The sequence below is a fragment of the Eriocheir sinensis genome, chromosome 14 (assembly GCF_024679095.1).
Source record: "Eriocheir sinensis breed Jianghai 21 chromosome 14, ASM2467909v1, whole genome shotgun sequence".
Lineage (NCBI taxonomy): Eukaryota > Metazoa > Arthropoda > Malacostraca > Decapoda > Varunidae > Eriocheir > Eriocheir sinensis.
Window position 1 is genome coordinate 22,635,618 of NC_066522.1, and position 19,718 is coordinate 22,655,335.

General features: G+C 45.0%; 1 protein-coding gene across 4 annotated transcripts in view; it reads left to right on the forward strand.

Moving 5' to 3' along the window:
* The window catches only part of LOC126998670 (uncharacterized), a 104,847-nt gene that overhangs the window by 59,498 nt on the left and 25,631 nt on the right, over positions 1 to 19,718 (forward strand). The window contains exon 1 of one of the 4 annotated variants that reach the window (XM_050860649.1): positions 4,973 to 5,100. The exons of 2 other annotated variants lie outside the window; for them this stretch is intronic. The gene's annotated coding sequence lies outside the window, so the exon portion shown is untranslated. Of the gene's footprint in view, positions 1 to 4,972; positions 5,101 to 8,081; positions 8,852 to 19,718 lie in introns of those variants that run through there. One more of the 4 variants, XM_050860648.1, reaches the window with a different exon arrangement.

Here is a 19,718-nt window from a genome sequence, read left to right on the forward strand (position 1 = left end):
GGCAACACTGTCTAAAGAGGGAGGGAGAGGGTCGGGAGGAGGGTCGGGAGACATAGCTAGGGGCGTCCTAATAAGCCTCCATCCCCCTTGATCTAGCGGGTGGTAATTAGGGGTCACTTAGGCCGTAAAGCGAGGTACAATGTGGTGTGTGTTAAGTGGCCGCCCTTGCAAGCGCCTCATAGCTCCCGCGCCATTATACGTGGGCAAAGGGAACCGCATGCAAATTATCCTCGCCTCGCCCCACTGCCCCGAGTCCCGCGCTGAGTGGTGGGAGGTGGTGAGGGTGGTGACAGCTGATTGTGGGGTGGGAATGTGTGGCCTGCCTGCTGAACGATGGCCCGGGAGCGTGTGAGAAGGGGGGTGGGGATGGGGGTGGAGGAGGAATGGAAAGAGGAGAAGGACTGGTGATTGCGAGGGTGTGCTTCTGCGGGAGGTTAAGAGGAGAAAGGGAAAGAGGTGAAAGAGGAGGAGGAAGGGAAAGACGAGGAGGAGGAGGAGGAGGAGGCGAAAAAGGAAAGAAGAGGAGGATGCGAAAAGGGAAAGAAGTAAAGGAGGAAAAGGCGAAAGAAGGAAAAAAAAGGAAAGAGGAGAAGGAGGAGGAAAAGGAGAAGGCGAAAGGGATAGAGAATTTAGAGAGGAGGAAGAGGAGGAGGATGAGGCGAGAGGGATATAGAGGTAGAAGAAGGAGGAAGAGGAAGAGGTGGAGGAAGCCTGAAAACTAACTGAATGATTGAGTGATTGCTTCTATGGGAGGAGGAGGAGGAGGAGGAGAAGGAGGAGAAGGAGGAGGACAACTGATGACTGACTGACTGACTGAATGGTTGATCTGACTGGCTGACTGACTATAAACTATGTGATTTATGACTTGTTGCACGAGAGGAGACAGAAGAGAAGGAGGAACTGACTGTCTGACTGGTTTACTGATTTGACAAGGATCCGTATCTTCATGTCGCTTGTGCTCCCTGTCCTACTCTATGGCTGTGGGACATGGACACATAACAGGAACTAGGATAGGCAGAGTGATGTCTTTGGTAATAAGTGCCTTCGCAGCATCTTGGGATATCGCTGAAATGTCTGTGTCAAACCGCCGACTACTCCGTGAGACTGATTCGAGGCCTCGTGGCTGAGCAAGTCGATGGATCCTGCCGTTAGGTACTCGAGATGGGAAGGGGAACGCATAGAGACTTGCCAGGAGGGACTCTCGGGCCTGGCGGCGTTGGGTGGGCGAGAAAGACCGAGAGAGAAAGAATATAGTGAGTGAATGAATGAACGTTAGAAAAGAAAGAAAAAAAGCGAAAATAGAAGTGAGAAAGAAACAAAGTGAAAAGAAAGAAAAAAAGGAAAACTGAAGATCGAAAGTGTTTGAAGGGAAAGAAAAAGATTGATAAATGATTAGAGAGTTAGTAAGAGAGAAAGGGAAGTGAGGGAGAGAGAGAGAGAGAGGGGAGAGAAATTGAAACAAGTAACACACATACTAACACACAAATACACACAAACTCCCATATTCATAACCCCCCCCCACACACACACACACACATACAAACAAACACACACCCCACCCACCCCACACACACAATCACTACACCCCCCACACAAACACACACACACACACACACACGCAAAACCCTCTCCCAACCTTCCTTTCCATCCCCTAATCCAATTCTCACAACCCACAAACACACAACACAAAAAAGAGAGAAGAAACGAATCGGAAAAAGGGCGGGAAGGCGGGAAAAAAAAAGGAGGAAGGGTGGAAGGTCGGGATAGCGAAGGGACGTACCGTAGCAGCAGCAGCAGCAGCAATAAGATACACACAGTCGGAGTCACCCGAGGTCTTTATAGCCAGCATAGTGTTTAGGCGTATGTGATTATATCGAGCCTCGGCATTACCCTATTAGCGGCGCCCTGCCATTAGCGCTAATTGTACCTGGAGGAGTCGTCATTTCCCAGTCCAGATTGTGTGCAGCCGCGGCGCCCACCTCCCTATGTATGCTGCTGCTCCTTCCCCTTCCTCCTCCTCCTCCTCCTCCTCCTCCTCCTCCTCTTCCTTTTGGCAGTGCTATGAGTCGGTGGAGAGGGAGGGAGGAAGAAAGGAACGAGGGAACGAATGAATGAATGAGTGAATGAATGAAGAAAGGAAGGAATTAAGGAAGAAAGAAAGAAAGAAAGAATGAAAGAAAGAGAGAAAGAGGGAAGAAAGGTATAATGGTGATGGGGGTGTCACTGCAAGGGATAGATAGATAGATAGATAGATAGATAGATAGACAGAATGAGATAGAGAAATAAAGATAAAGAGAGAGAGGGAGAGAAAAAGAATGAAAGAAATTATGAAAGAAAGAATAATTGGAAGACGAAAAATGAGAGAAAATAGGTTTGTATGTGTGTGATATAGATAAATAGATAAATAGGCAGATAGATAGATAAAGATAGATAGAGATAGAAAGAAAGAGAAAAAAAGAGAGGAAAAGGAGGGGGAAAGAAGAAAGGACAGACAGGAAGTAAAAAATAAAGAAAAAAGTGGAAAAAGGGAGTTGAGAGAAAAATAGAAGGCTTGTACGAGTGTGTGTGTGAGAGAGAGAGAGAGAGAGAGAGAGAGAGAGAGAGAGAGAGAGAGAGAGAGAGAGAGAGAGAGAGAGAGAGAGAGAGAGAGAGAGAGAGAGAGAGAGAGAGAGAGAGAGAGGTGAAGTGGTAGATGATTATGTAAGGTGAGATTTAATTAAGGTCCATATTCGTAAACGTGACTGGCTCCAATTACGACGGTTTCTCAAGGCCACAGAGAAGATTAACAGGGTTTTCATGGGGTGCTTCTTCCTGTTCATGGCGCAGAAGTCGTAAAGTGTATCAAGATAAATAGGTGGATAGACAAATAAAGAGAGAGAGAGAGAGAGAGAGAGAGAGAGAGAGAGAGAGAGAGAGAGAGAGAGAGAGAGAGAGAGAGAGAGAGAGAGAGAGAGAGAGAGAGAGAGAGAGAGAGAGAGAGAGAGAGAGAGAGAGAGAGAGATTGACCTTTCCTTTGGCTACTCTTTACTTTTATCTTTTATGGGAGCGGCGAGTAGCGGGCTTTTTTTCTGTACTCTTTTTGTTGCCCTTGAGCCGTGACCTTTGATGTAAAAAAATAACTATCACCAGCATCACAGAACAGTCCATGAAACGCTAAGCAACTCCTTATACGAACTGAGGTGCCGATACGTCTGACCAGAATACGGGCTTTAGGTCCTCAAACGTATCGGGCTCCTGTTACGACCATTTTCCAAGGCCACAGAGAAGATTTACCGGGTTTTCATGGGTGATTTCCCCGTTCAAGATGCAGAAGTCAGGTAAAACTATCACCAGGATCACAAAATAGTCCATGGAAATCCCAGCAACTTCTACTCCGAGAGGCTTATCAACCAGGCGAACTGAGGCGGCGATATGTTTAAACTTCCACGAGAGGCTTTTCAACCAGGCGAACTGAGGCGGCGATATGTTTAAGAATACGGGCAAAAAGTCGCTCGGGGAAAGCCTTCATTACACGTACACAAACTTCTCTTGCAAAACTATCACTAGCACCATAAAACAGTCCATGGAAAGCCCAGCAACTTCTACTCCGAGAGGCTTATCAAACAGGCGAACTGAGGCGGCGATATGTTTAAGAATACGGGCAAAAAGTCGCTCGGGGAAAGTCTTCATTACACATACACAAACTTCTCTTGCAAAACTATCACTAGCACCATAAAACAGTCCATGAAAAGCCCAGCAACTTCTACTCCGAGAGGCTTATCAAACAGGCGAACTGAGGCGGCGATATGTTTAAGAATACGGGCTTTTTTCAGTCGCTCGGGGGAAGGTTTCAGTACACGCACGAAAGATCTCTAACTTAATCATGCAACTTACTTAATTCACACGTTATATGTTGCTGCTTCAATATGCTTAACACGTTTTATTAGCTCTGTTTATTGCAATTTATTTTTGGCGTCTCATTCGTTACGGTGCACAGTGGATAGATAGATTATAGGCACGTTGTTCCTTGTAGCCAGAAAGCATAATATAAGCTGCTTTGGAGGTCGCGTTCGGCAGTGTTTTTTCTTCCCTATCTTTTACTTATCTTCTTTATCTTTTTCTTATTCTTTTTATTCTTCTTTTTGTTATTCTTCCTTCTCATTCTAATCATTCTCTTTATTTCTCCTTATTTTTGCTTATCCCTTATTTTCCTCTCAATATTCTTTCCCTTATTCCTATTATTAATCACTTTTTCTTCATCTTTTTCTAATTCTCTTATTCATTTCCTTATTTTCTTCTTCATTTTTATTCTAATTCATATTCTCATTGCTCTTCCAGTTTATTCTCAGCATTGTATTTTCATTTTTATTCAATTCTTCTTTTTCTTCTTCTTCTTCTTCTTCTTCTTATTATTATTATTATTATTATTATTATTATTATTATTATTATTATTATTATTATTATTATTATTATTATTATTACTATTCACCCTTATCCTTTAATCATCTTTCCTTCTCTTTATTCCTCTTTCTTTATTTCCTCTTTTTATTTTCATTCCATCCCTCGTGCTGCGCCTGGAGGTAGCGGTCGTAGGTAGTCTCAAGGTCCATTGTTTTGCCAAGGACGTGGCGCACAGCCTCCTCAATGGTCCCTACTTCTCAGCATCAGCTAACCTAGGGAGGCACACAACAGCTCCGCGTACCACCACAGGACTTGAAAATGAGTTGTGTGGGTTAACGTAATGTATATCTGGAATGATATAGGAAGTGTGGGAAGAGCAATGAAGTGTGTGTGGTGGCCTGCTTGCCTGCTTGTCGTCCTGCCTTCCTGCTTCACCGTCCTGCATTTCCCCACAGTTGCGTCTGCTTAGGTCGGGCCTCTCATTCCTTCCCAGCGCCCCTCCTCCCTTCCCTCCTTAACCCCTTTCTTCTCCTCCCGGCCTCCCGCCCTCCCCGTCCCTCTCCCCGCTCTCGGAGGTAATGTGTGCCGCGGGGAAGGATGATGTGACATTGTGCAGCGGCTGCGGAGGGTGACAATGCGGTTGGTGTGGGTACCGTCCCCGCCGCCGCCACCACCATCACCGCCAGGGCTTCTCCGAGTGCTCACGGTGCTCGGTGTCAGGTTGGTGGCAGTGTGTGGGGAAGGGTTGCAGGGGCTGTGCAGGGTGGCGTGCGGGGCGTGCACGTGTGTAAGAGGTGGGGGCAACGTCTGGGTGTTGCCGCGAGGGGCGTCCCGGCACACCACGGCGCCCAGTGGCCAGGGAGCGGGCACGCGGCGATCCAGGTGGGCGTGCGGCGATGGGTGTCTTATCAGGGGCTTGGGCGTGCAAAGGAGGGCGAGTGGGCCGTGCAGGGGCGGGGCGCGGCACGGCCATGCGCGGTCCTCCTCTTCACTGTAGCCGGGGTCCCCGCGGCTCTGGCCAGACATCCTCTTCCTATTTTTACCCGCCGGTGTCCTTGTCAGCGGTAATTTCGTCCGGGTGTATTGGTGCGGCTCCCGGCCTCCTCCCTTTCTGTGTACTCTCCCGTCTCCCCCAGCCGTCCCTGCTGCAGGTTCCCAGAACGGCTGCCGGTAACGACGGCCGACAATGCCGCCGCTCACCCGCCTATCGCCAAAATGACAGGTGTCTTGCTATTCCGAGCACGCAACACGCCTCCTCCCATTTTCTTTAGCGTGTTCCGCGCTGCATTGCTCCCGCCACGCAGGCCTGGCACAGCCCTTGGGATGCTTGCTTCGCCTTCCGTGGTGCTCCAGAGCCCGTGATGACAGTCAGAAAGGTGAATAAAAACAGCGAGCAAGGTGAGGCGAGGTAAGGGGCAACTGTCGCCCGCCAGCGCGACAGTGCTCACATCTCGTTTTCTACAGTCCCTGCCACCACCCCGCAGGTAGCAGGCCTCACTCACTCAGTCGCTTGGTGGGTGTCGTGGTGCACGGTGTTAGGGGTGGGCCGCCTCACCGCTCGCCTCCTCCTCACACTCTCGGGATCACTAGCGTAGTAAGGCAGCCCAGCCGGCCGTGGGGCCTTGGAAAATCAACCGGTGGGATTGCTTCAGTGAATCAGCGCTTTTTTGCATACCTGTCTAGCTGAGACAGAACACTGGTGAAGGTTACAAGCGGTAAATCATATTGCGCACCTCCTGGCCGCTGGACTCCGGGGTCTGCTCACATGTTGGTGGCTGACGACCTGACGGGGGAGGGAACACTCCTGTGGTGGCGGTGGCGGTGGTGGTGGTGTTGACGGTGGTGATGGGGTGCCTGTGTGTGTGTGTGTGTGTGTGTGTGTGTGTGTGTGTGTGTGTGTGTGTGTGTGTGTGTGTGTGTGTGTGTGTGTGGTAAGAGACAGATAGACAGAGACAGACAGACAGAGACAGAAACATAGAGACGGGCCGTGTGTGTGTGTGTCTGTGTGTGTGTGTGTGTGTGTGTGTGTGTGTGTGTGTGTGTGTGTGCGCCCGGGTTCATGGACGGCCCTCAAGGTTACTGCGATATAAACTGGACATCTTGCACTATCATGCCTCAATAGACTTCACGGCTCTTGGAAAGTGTTCGCGGCGGCGGCACACACTCCTCGCCGCCGCCGCCGCCGCTCACAATCGCTGGGGAGCCGCTGCCGTGTGAGGGTGTCGTGGCTCCTCCTCCCCTGCCCCCCCCTGACTCACGCCCTTGCCCCGCCGTGCATGCAGGCCTTACTTACTTACTTACTTACTGCACACGAGCAAGAGCGAGGAATAGCAAGAATCAATGTCATGAAGACGATGATAATGACAGTAATGATAATGATAGAGTGATGGTGGTTATGTGGCAATAATGCTAATAATTGTAATGATAATGATAGGAATGATATAATGATGATGCTTGATGAAGACGAGGATAATAACAATAATGGTAATAGTAATAATTATTATAGAATGATGATGGCAATGAAGACGATAATAGTGATAAATATAGCAATAACAATAATGATGATGGCGATGAAGACGTTAATAATGTTAATGACAAAATATATAGTAGTAATAAAAATAATGATATAATGAGTGACAATTAGAGTTAAATATGTTAGTCGGTGTTTTATGACTGACGGCAAATGATATATCGAGAGCGTTGATGAAAGTACATTATGCGTTGATTTTGACACGTGTAGATAGTTAGGGAAACGAACTCAGAAACGAAAAAGAACGCATATACATAATAATAATAATAATAATAATAATAATAATAATAATAATAATAATAATAATAATAATAATAATAATAATAATAATGGGGCAGGTATATGTAGGTAGGTAGTGAAGGAAATGGACCGGGAAATGAAAACTATTATAACAGTGACTGAAGAAGAAGAAAAAAGAAAAAAAAGAATGCCTATATAAAGAACAACAACAATAATAATAATAATAGTAATGATAATAATGATAATAATAGTAACAAAATCAACAGCACTCGGTAATCATCCTTATCATCTTAATTAAAATCGCCGCATAACAAACTAAAAAAACTAAAAATATATATAAAAAAAATCCACCGCATTCACAGCAAAAAAAAAATACAATAATAATATTGTAAACATCATCAGCTTCGTCGTCCACCTCGTTTGATTCCTGTGACAGAAAATTTAATAGTATGACTGCGAAATGTGTGTGTGTGTGTGTGTGTGTGTGTGTGTGTGTGTGTGTGTGTGTGTGTGTGTGTGTGTGTGTGTGTGTGTGTGAAAGGGAGCAAGATTACTGAAACGGCTAAAATACAATAATTATTCAACCTGAGTTATATTGTGCAATGTGCATGTGTGTGTGTGTGTGTGTGTGTGTGTGAAAGGGAGCAAGATTACTGAAACGGCTAAAATACTATAATTATTCAACCTGAGTTATATTGTGCAATGTGCATGTGTGTGTGTGTGTGTGTGTGTGTGTGAGAGAGAGAGAGAGAGAGAGAGAGAGAGAGAGAGAGAGAGAGAGAGAGAGAGAGAGAGAGAGAGAGAGAGAGAGAGAGAGAGAGAGAGAGAGAGAGAGAGAGAGAGAGAGAGAGAGAGAGAGAGAGAGGAGAGAATCCCATCATCATTAGAGAGAGAGAGAGAGAGAGAGAGAGAGAGAGAGAGAGAGAGAGAGAGAGAGAGAGAGAAAGAGAGAGAGAGAGAATAAAAAAACAGTGTTGCAAATGAGAGACTAAAGAGGAACGTGTGATGGAGTGAGGGAGGTGGTGGTGGTGCCGGTGGCGGAGGTGGTGGTGGAGGTGGTGGTGACAGTGGCGTGAGACCCTGGCTGGCTGGCTGACTGGCTGGCTGAGACACCGACAACAACAACACTCCATAATCAGAGCCGCTGCACGCCCTGCCAAGAAGCTGACTAGCACGCCGAGGGGACTCACTGGTGCCTAGGCGGTCTGTCACGTAAGGCAAGAGGTGCTTGGAGACGCAGACTGGTTAAAATTGGCTGTTCTTTGGCTGCTGTTGTATCCACCCGCCAGCCGGTCTCACTTCCGACTGGACCAAGCTCTTGAAGGCACTCAGTAACATCGCCGCCTTCGAAAGTGACACACGGGCTGACTTCTTCTCCTCCTCCTCGTGGTGACTTTACTAGTGACTTCGCAGCTCCCATTCCAAGCTCTTGAAGAAACCCCGTAACCTCGCCAGACCTCGGCAGATTTCTCCTTTGCCTTCTCCTCCTGGTGAAGACTTTCCTAGTGGATTCGCGGCTCCCACTTCAGTTATCCGTGATGGTACCAACAAGCTCTTGAAGTCACCCAGTAACATCGCCTCCAAGTTGACACACGGGCAGACTTCTCTTCCATCTCCTCCTTCTGGTGAAGTAATTTCCAGTGGCTTCGCGGCTCCTCCTACAGTTGTCCCCGGTTCGCTGGCTTCCGGCACGCACCAAAGGTAATCCTGGTCTTGGTTTGCGCATGCTTTCTTTTCCTCCGCGTGTTTGCCCCGAAACGTTGGAGAGTATGGACTTTACTCCCTTACGACGGCACTGCAAAGGGAAAATCTGGTGCGATCGCAATGCATGGAATCACAAGGGGAGATAAATAGTGTCGACTTTTGCACGTTCTTTTTCCCTCTTGTGAGAGAGGAGAGAGATTAAGAGTTTAGGTCCATATTCTTAAAGATTTCGGGACTTACACACCCACGTTTGGTAAGGCTTCGCTGTTGTATTATTATTTCATTGGATAGTTTTGTGAGCCTAGTGATAGTTTGACAAGACTCCAATTTGATAAGGCTTTCGGAGAGGTTGTTGTGTTAGTAGTATTTCCATGGGTGGTTTTATGAGCCTATAGTGATATGATAGTTTGACAAGGCTTCTGTACCCACATTTGATAAGGCTTTCCTAGAGGCTGTTGTGTTAGTGGTATTCTATGGGTTGTAGTTTTATGAGCCTAGTGATAGTTTTACAATGCCTCTGCACCATGAACGTGAAAAACACTCATGAGAATCCGACTAGTCTCCTCAAACATTACCTGGCTTCCACACCTACGTTTGATAAGGCTTTCGTAGAGGCTGTTGTGTATTTCCATGGCTAGTCTTATGAGTCTAGTGATGGTTTGACAAGGCTCCTTCTGCACCATGAACGTGAAACACACTCATGAGAACCCGACTAATCTCCTCAAACATTATACTGGGTTTGCACACCTACGTTTGATAAGGCTTTCGTAGAGGCTGTTGTGTATTTCCATGGCTAGTCTTATGAGTCTAGTGATGGTTTGACAAGGCTCCTTCTACACCATGAATGTGAAAAACACTCAAGAGAACCCGACTAATCTTCTTTTTGCCCTTTGGAATTATTTATTGTTAGAGCCAAAAGCGTCTGAGAATGAGGAGTCTGGGTCTGGTATTTGCACGTTTTTTTTCCACTTTGTTGTGAGGAAGACTGATCAAGAGCTTAGATCATTATATTAACAGTGTAAACAAACCCACACGCTGCTTCCATAAAAATAAACAAAAGGTTAATGACGGAAAACGAATGAAAATGTATAGCAGGCGATTTATTATTTTATGGCCGAGTTCACAGAGCCAATGACTTAGGTCTGTATTCATAGGGCCAGTTTCACAGTTCCTCATGATGGGTTAGTAAGCTCCCAAACCAATACCAGAGCCTTCGAAATTTCCTTGTATAGTGTCTGGTGTTTATATTTACGTTCACAAATTTGATGAAACTATACCGGAATAGTCTTGTGTATTTAGTGTGGCATCGAAGACCTCACCATTTTGGATTGTATGGGATTCTATAGTTTGGTTCGGGCTGTTACGAAGACATTGTGTTGGACTGTGAAATCGGCTCTTAAACATGTCGGGCTCCCATTACGACTTTTCCCAAGGCCACAGATAAGATTAACCGGGTTTTCATGGGTGCTTTTTCCCGCTGAAGATGCAGAAGTCTTGTAAAACAATCACTAGAATCACCAAACAGCTCATGAAAATCCCAGCAACATCTACGAGAGGGTTGTCAAACAGGCGAACAAAGGCGTCCATTCGTTTAAAAATTCGGGCTTTAAAACGATGAAGAGTAACGTTAAAACGCCCGTAACGCAGCTGTTCGCTCGTATTGAAGGTAGACGTAGGACGATGACGAAGGGGAAAGAATGAAGAACCATAGGACGATGACGACGTAGAAAAAAGGCCGAGGCATGTTGTTATAAAACCATCACTTGCATTCATGATTTCTCGCGTGTATATAAATTCTCTGCCCATGCGTGTAGTAGGCTCAAGGATTAACGCTACTGAGATAAGCACCGAGACCACGCGCAACTCTAGCGTATGCCCCCTCGATAATAATAGATAATGTTTGTAGTCCATTATTTTAAGGTCACATTCTCTTACATTCTCTCTATAAAAATCTGTATACCTATGCTTGTAGTGTTATGGACCGAGGGAACGCGTTGCTATAGCGTATGCCCCCTCGATAATAATAAGTAATGTTTGTATTCCATTATTTTAAGGTCATATTTTCTTACATTCTCTCTATAAAAATCTGTACCCATGCTTGTAGAGTCGTATCATAAGACATTTCGCCTCCCAAGAACACATGTTTGACGAGGCTTTCGTAGGAGTTGTGGGCATTTCCAGGAGTAGTTTTGTCACCCTGGTGGTAGTTTGACCCTTCCTCTGTACCGTGAAGCTAAAGAAACACTCACTAGAACCTGACTGACCCCCTCTCCTTGTCCTTTTGAAATAGCTGATGTGAGAAGTGAAAGTGTCTTATAATTCCAACCGTAGTGTCCTCAAGGGTTAAGGACACGGAGATGAATGTTACTATTCTTTAGGTGGTTATGGAGGTTGATACGTGTGACTGTTTGTTGTTGGTATTCAGGCTCAGACTGTTACCTCACTCGTCAGGGCCTGCTTCACAAGTTGATTGAAGATGGTGAGGTAACAAAATAGCCTTTACTTAAAGTGATGTAAATAGGTACAGCCGAGCGGAAGCCTTAGTTCACTTAGTTCACTCTTTCTCTCTCACTGGGACATTAAAAGGCCGCGCTTTGCCATAGTGTATGCCCCCTTGATAATGATAAGTAATGCTTGTAGTCCATTATTTTAGGGCTGTTCTCTCTTCATACTGATAGCCAGATAGTTTTTACGAGTATAAACTTTTTTTTTTCACACGAGCATAATAATTTCTTTCATTTATGACTATGTTTGTTTAAGGAAGTGAAATCTTACTGACAACAGACGTGAGTTCCTTCTATTTGTACGATTCACTTCATCATCATCTTCATTATTATCATTAGTAGTAGTAGTAGAAGTAGTAGTAGTAGTAGTATCATTTCTTGCTTTTTGATGTGATGTAACGAGGACTGTCAAATAGCAAGTCTGTCTGTCTGTCTGTCTGTCACGTTTCTGCCCTCATAGTGGGGTAAACTTATTGACAAGCAGATAGATCGATGGACAGACAGACAGATAGACAGACAAGCAAACAGTCAGACATACAGATAACGAGAATATGCTTAGTTTGCCAAATTTCTGTCTATAGTTTAGTGGCTATATTGGCAAGGATATAGATAGATAGAGGCAGACAGACAGATAGACGGACAGACAGACAGACAAGGAGGAAAATGCTAGTCTGTCAAATTTCAACTAATGACTGAGCAAACAGATTAACAGTTACACTACAAATACTAAGAGAGAGAGAGAGAGAGAGAGAGAGAGAGAGAGAGAGAGAGAGAGAGAGAGAGAGAGAGACGTGGCGTAATGGCCATGGGGTCGGGTCAGTCTCCTCCTTCACCTGGGCCGCCGAGACATTAGCGCGACACGGCTAACAGGACGCGGCCGACACAACAAACACAGCTGCGGGGAGGCTTGCCGATGCTCCCCTCTCCCTCCCCTTCCCTTCCCTACCCTTGTCCCTCCCTCATGAAGACTTCTCTCCCTTTAAACACTGTCTCCTCGTTCTGGCTTGTCCCACCTTCATGAAAACCTTCCTCCCTTTAAACATTGTCTCCACCCTCTCCCTTGTCCCCCTCTCGTGATGATCTCTCTCTCCTTCTTTTAAACACTGCCTCCTCCCTCCTTTGTCCCTCCTTCATGAAGACTTCTTAAATATTGTCTGTCTCTTAAATATTGCCTCTTAAATATTATCCCCACCCTTGTCCCTCTCTCTTAAACATTGCCTGACATGATTTTTCCTTTCCTGAACTTCCTCTCCCTCGCTTGCTCCTTCCCTCCTTCCTGCTGCCTCGTCCCTCTCTCTTAAACACTGCCTGACTGATCCTTTTTCTTTTCCTGAACTTCCTCTCCCTCGCTCGCTCCTTCCCTTCTTCCACTTTTGTCCCTCTCTCTTAAACATTGCCTGACATGATTTTTCCTTTCCTGAACTTCCTCTCCCTCGCTCGCTCCTTCCCTTCTTCCACTTTTGTCCCTCTCTCTTAAGCACTGCCTGACTGATGGTTTTTCCTTTCCTGAACTTCCTCTCCCTCGCTTGCTCCTTCCCTCCTTCCTGCTGCCTCGTCCCTCTCTCTTAAACACTGCCTGACTGATGTTTTTTTTCTTTTCCTGAACTTCCTCTCCCTCGCTCGCTCCTTCCCTCCTTCCTTCTGCCTCGTCCCCCCCTCATGAAGGTCTCCCTCCCTTTCAACACTGTCTCCTCCTTCTGCCTTGTCCCCCTCTCTTGAAACCAGGATTCTTAAAACCTGTTGATCCTGCTCTAAACGTTATCTTCCCCCTCCCCTCCCGTGTTCCTCACTCATGACGACCTCCCTATCTTAAACACCGTCCTTGCTCCTTCCTCATGAAAACCTTCTTCTCCTCCTCCTTCCTTAAATACTCGTCTTGAATCTCTGCCAGAAACATGGAGGCCTAACACCTCTCTTAAACAGTATCTCCTCCCTCTCTTGTCCCTCGCTCATGAAGACACTCCTTTCCTTTAAACATGGTCTTCAATCTCTGCCTGACTGGTGCTTTTTCTTTCCTCTAACTTCCTCTCTCTCTCGTTTCCTCCACCCTTCCCTCCCTCACCCTTGTTCCTCCCTCATGGAGATCTCTCTCCCTTTAAACACTGTCTCCTCCTTCCCTTGTCCCTGCGCCATGAAGACCTCCCTCTTAATCGCTGTCTTAAACCTCCGCTGAAGATCCCCTCAAACACCATCTTGAATTTTAGAGAAACTGCAATAACAGTGAAAAATCTAATCTCGATATGTACACCAGTGGTCTCTGATACGGTGACCTTTTAGCTTATCTGTGTCTCAGTTGGTTGGCTGTCCTGACCTCTACCCAACAGGCCTGGGTTCGATCCCCGGCACTCAGAGGTGAACATATCAAGACTGTCTTGTATCTCTGCCGAAGACACCCTGAAACACTGCCTTGAATTTCAGACTGACTGATGCCTTTCCCTTCCTTGATCTCCCTGTCCACGGGGAAATGTTTTGAAGGAGAATATGTCCATGGGAAAATATTTTGAAGGGGAAAGTTTCCACAGGGAAATGTCGGGAAAGGAAATATATCCACGTGGGAATGTATAGAAGCGGAATATGTCCACAGGGAAATGTCTTGAAAGGAAATATGTCCATGGGGAATGTCTTGAAGGAGAACATGTCCATGGAAATGTGTCGCTTTGTGCCAAAACGCACATGATTATCTTGACGTCAAAATCATTAAGTTAGAGAAGCCCGTTTCATTAGTTCATTCCTTTCGATACAAGGATTGAAGTCTACCAGTATTAATAGCTAGATAGAACTTACAATATCATGCGTTGAACTTATAATAGGTGAACAAAGTAAGGCCCCGTTCACACTGTGCCGACTCTGGGCCACGACAACCCAGCGACTATTAGGCCTCCTTCACACCGTGCCGTATCAACATCCGGCGATCGTTTCTAGACCTCTTTCCGATCATGTGCGACCCTTTCACATCAACATTTCACACCCAAGACCTCGTATACCCCGAGTCGCCGGGCTGTCGTGGCCCAGAGTCAGCACAGTATAAACTTATGATTCTGCCGTTTTTTATTTTTTCAAGGGTGTATATCCAGTCATTTTCATTAGTTACAGCTAAAATTCTACATTTTCTACTGGCACCCCGAGTGTAACACATCTTTTCGTTAATGTTGGTGCTTGTTGCTGCCGCCAGATGGCCCAAATTGGCCTGCCCACTTCCTTTGTTTTGCGGGTTCAGTGTTCTCCAGCCCATCCACCACCAGGCGTCATATGCCGGAAGTGAATGAAAAGTCTTGTAGAAAACATAGCGATTTGGTGAGAGAATTTGTCAGTGATATATTCTCTACCGGTAACTGTGTCTAATTTTGCAAAGTATGTGGGAAAGCAGTGAACCACGAGAATTAATGTTTTATAATTTTATAATTTTAGCGTTTTAACCATTTTTTTAATACAGAAAATAAATACCTTTTTTATGCCTTTTTCATCAATAAATGCCTTTTTTAGTCTTTTTGTAGTTTATAAATGCCTTTTTGCCTGCCTATTTTAATGTTTTTTAGTGCCTAAACTTCCGGTCTCAAATGATGACGATCTGTTGAATTTATTAGCATATATTGATTTCTGTCTAAAACTGCCGTCCATCTTGCTTACTCTGACATCGCAGCGATTTTAGAGGTGATTTATCCATCATATTTTTGACCCCATAGAAAATGTCAGCAATTTATAAGCAAGGGTCCAAGTTTTAAAGAGATTTCCGCCTCTGTATCGCACTATTTTCTTATTAATCACTTATAAACAGATCTGCTAAAAGTTATCACCTCTAACACGCTTTTCTTGGGCCTCATTCCGTTCACATTCAAGGCAATACGTGAATGAGTCCCTTCTATGTGATGTTGTCCGTTGATTAATCTGTTGATCCACAAAGATAAACAATGATGGAAATATAAGTAAGATAAAATAATAAGTAAGATAAGAAATATAACTTTAAATATAACCAAGACTCCAGAGGGCATTACTGAGAGACAAGAAAGCGTATCAAAGCGCAGCACCGCCTCCGTTCAAGTAAGAGAGTCAGTCGTCGCCATGATGTTAACTCACGCTGCACGGTCACGCGTTCACCACCACGTCCGTATATTAAGTGAACAGCCTCAACAGCCCTCCAGATAATGAATATACCTCGTGGTTTGTCTGTATACGCCTTCCTTTAGTTAGTTTACTGGCAAAAATTTATAGTTCAATAACGTTACAGCTCTTCTCTTTACCTACGTCTGCATACGTGTCTGTGTATCTAAATTCTATGCATTTTGATCATCTGTCTCTTTTGTTAATAAGTTTTTGTGCCATTGTTTGCCATCCGAAATTGACCTCTCTCTCTCTCTTTTTGGACACTCCTTTGACCTCTCTTCGGGAGCAGTGAGTAGCGGGCTTTTTTTCTTTTTTCTTTGAGCCCTTGAACTGTTTCCTTAGATGTAAAAAAAAAAAAAAAGAAATCACGGGAGGACTGAATGTTATTTCCAGCGCTCACGTCACGTTGTTGTACATATTAACGTTTAAAAGTCCCGCTTTATATTGATGTGCACCTAATTTATTGTTATTATTATCTATTCTTTCGTTATATCAAGGATTTTTATGCGATATCCGTCTGCTGAGTGTCCATTGTCGTAGATTTGTGCAGAGATTGTTCGTGTCGCGTGTATACATCCCCGCTCTGCCCCGCGTGACTCTGGAAGCTGCGTCAAGGCTCCTCAGCAAACACTCGTACTCACTCTATGCTTGTCAGATGAGCTTCGAGTGTATGTGAAAGGATCACTTCCCTAAGGTATTGGAAGCGACCACTGACCAAAGGCTGAAGGGTATTGACGGATGGAGAGAGATTAATATAGATGCGCAGGGATAGATTATTTTAGGCAGATTATATAGACCGATAGAGAGATAGGTCGATATACCATGATAGCTATAGAGGTTGATACGTAAGATAAATCGATAGAGAGATGAATAGATATACAGAATGATAGTTATGGAAAAATAGATGAAATAGAAATATTTACAATGATAGATAGATACAGAGATAAATACATAAGATTGACCTATAGCGAGATGAACAGACATATAGAGAGAACAATACAGAAAAAATAAAAGAAGTTCAGAGATAAAATTGGTGTAAATATTGCCGAATGAGTGACAAAAATAATACCTACCGTGACCTTTTTCCTCCTACCTCTACGGATATTAATTATTGACAAGTTTCTATTCTACCCTCCAACCTCCTTTTCATCCCCTATCTCCCTCGGCATCTCTTAATCATCAGGGCGAGAATATGGTTGGAATTATAAGACACTTTTGCTTCTCATATCAGCTATTTCTAAAGCTCAAAGAGGGGGGCAGTTGGGTTCTACTGGCTGTTTCTTCAGGTTCATGGTACAGAAGAAGGGTCAAACTACCGCAAGGGCCATAAAACTACTCTTGGAAATGCCCACAACTCCTACGAAAGCCTTGTCCATTATGTTTTCTTGGGCGGCGAAATGTCTTATAATGCGACCCTAAATGTCCAAGGAAAAGGCGGAGAGCGTGTGTTTCCCTTTTACATTTCACAAGCGGGACCGAGTGTGGAGGCTGACACTTATAGGTCCATATTCTCAAACGTCTCGGGCTCCTATTACGACTATTTTCCAAGACCACAGATTATCTTTGCGCTGGTAACAACATTTAGGGCCAGTTTCACAGTTCCCCATGATGGGTTAGTAAGCTCCCAAACCAATACCAGAGCCTTCGAAATTTCCTTGTATAGTGTCTGGTGCTTATATTTAAGTTCACAAATTTTATGATACTATACAAAGAAAAGTCTTGTGTATTTAGTGTGGCGTCGAAGACCTCCCCATTTTGGATTGTATGGGATTGTATAGTTTGGTTCGGGCTGTTACGAAGACGCAAAAACTTATTAACAGGGTTTTCTTGGGTATATTCCCGTACAAGATGCAAAACCCGTGTAAAACTATCACTAGGATCATAAAACGGTCCATGAAAGTCCCAGCAACTTCTACGAGAGGCTTTTCAAACTGGCGAAATGGCGTGCCGATGTTTGAAAATACGCGCTTTCGGTCCTTTCTCTCAGACGCTCTCGACTCTCACAACAAATCTTTCCAAAGGCCACAAAAAAAGATCAGTTGGGTTCGCTGGAGGGTGCTTTTAGGTTCATGGTGCAGAAGAAGGGTCAAACTACCACCAGGGTCATAAAACTACTGGAAATGCCCAAAACACCTACGAAAGCCTTGTCAAATATGTGTGCTTGGGTCCCGATCAGTTGGGTTCTCATGAGTGGTTTTTATTTCACGTTCAAGGTACGGAAATCTTGTCAAACTATCCTTACTCATGGAAATAATAACAAAACCACCTCTACGAAAGCCTTACTAGATGTGGTTGTGTAAGCCCCGAAATGTTTGAGTATATGAACCCGACTACTTCCTTGCGACGACACTGGAAAAGGAAACTTGGGGGAAGATGATGGCTTTGATGGACGTGGGTTGCGGCGTTTTCGTCTGTTCCTCATCTTGTAAGCGTGTTTTATTTTGTTTCTCGGGTTCAGCGACACTTTAATAGGATAAATTGATGCACTCGTATGATGTACTGAATCGTAAGAGGTAATTATGGCATTGGTGAATGTAACTTGCGTCGTATTCGTTTTCCTCCCCCTTTAAGCACGTTCTATTTCTCGGGTTCAGCGACACTGTATTAGGATAATATAATGTAACCAAGGTGCAGGTGTTTGGAGGCTTGCTAAATGAAGCAGTGCAGTCTATGCATGCTTGTGGCGAGGACATTGAGATCTCGGAATTCACATACCTTGGTAGCGTAGTGCAGAACAACGGTGCATGAGTCTCGCCAGGAAGTCCTACGGCGGATTGGCCTGGCCCACGGTGTTATGGACTCGCTGAGCACGAGTATATGGCGTTGTCGATATCTGTGCAGGACAAAGATCCGGATCGGCCTTCAAGCCCCTTGTGCTCCCTGTCTTACTCTATGACTGTGAGATATGGACACTAAGTGAAACGGATTGTTGCCTTTGGTAAAAAATACCTACGCAGAATCATGGGATATCGCTGGAATGACTTTGTGTCAAACCGGCGACTACTCCGTGAGACTGATTCGACATATTAATACTTGCATAGTCCGTCAACGCCAACTCCGGCTATACGGGCACGTGGCACGTTACCCTGAAGCTGACCCTGCTCATCGAGTTGTCTCTATAAGAGACAATCCTGAATGGAGGAGGCCAAGGAGACGCCCACCGAGTTCGTGGCTTGAGCAAGTAGATAGATCTTGCCTGGAGGTACTCAGGATGGGAAGGGGGCCAGCACTGAGACTCGCCCGGAGGGACCCCCGGGCTTGGCGTCGTATATAGGGTAGGTGAGGAGCACCCCCAGCGTATGCTCCCACTGTGTGATTGAATATAATTTACGGAGTCACGAGGGAAAGTTGTAGCTTTGGTGGATGTAACTTGTGGCGCATTCGTTTTTTCCTCACCTCGTCAGCATGTTTTGTTTTGGACTCCAGTCATCGTGAAACTGAATGAGTGTTATTTTCGTTGACAGGTTGATTTTTTAAGTATGTGATGAAAATAGTCGTTTGAGTTGTGATTTCTCCCACTTTGCGTTACCTTTACACATTCCTCGCCTTTGTCTTTGTCCCTCAAACTTTTCAACCCTGATCATAGGCAATACAACGGAAAATTTCAAATATGTAATGAAAGGAAGAGTCGTTTGAGTTGATGTTCTTTCCAACGTGCATTACCTTAACACTTATCTCGTCTTGGTCTTTGCAACAGTGTCCTTCTAAGTTATCCTACCGCGATCCATTGGCAATACGATGGAAAATTTGAAGCATGTAATGAAATGAGTCGTTTGCTTTGAGGTTCCTCCCGATGTGCTTTACTTTAACGCATTTCTCGTCCTCGTCTTTGTAGTAATATCCATCAAACTTATCCTGCCGTGACCTAATCCTATTCCAAGTATTTTTACCTTGATTTGTACTTGTCTGCGTTATAAATTCGTGTTCGTCTATAACAGATTAATGCCGTCTTCTGCCAGCGCTGAGGTAGAGGTGGCGGATGCTGCATGGGTTTAGCGTTACAGGAAGGGACGGTCTTGTGGCATACATTTTCTCTCTCTCAGTCCTTTGTGTAACTTATTTCCTTCCTTTCATTGTTTCTTTTTACTTCATTTCCATATTCTCTCTCTCTCTCTCTCTCTCTCTCTCTCTCTCTCTCTCTCTCTCTCTCTCTCTCTCTCTCTCTCTCTCTCTCTCTCTCTCTCTCTCTCTCTCTCTCTCTCTCTCTCTCTCTCTCTCTCTCTCTCTCTCTCTCTCTCTCTATCTATCTATCTATCTAT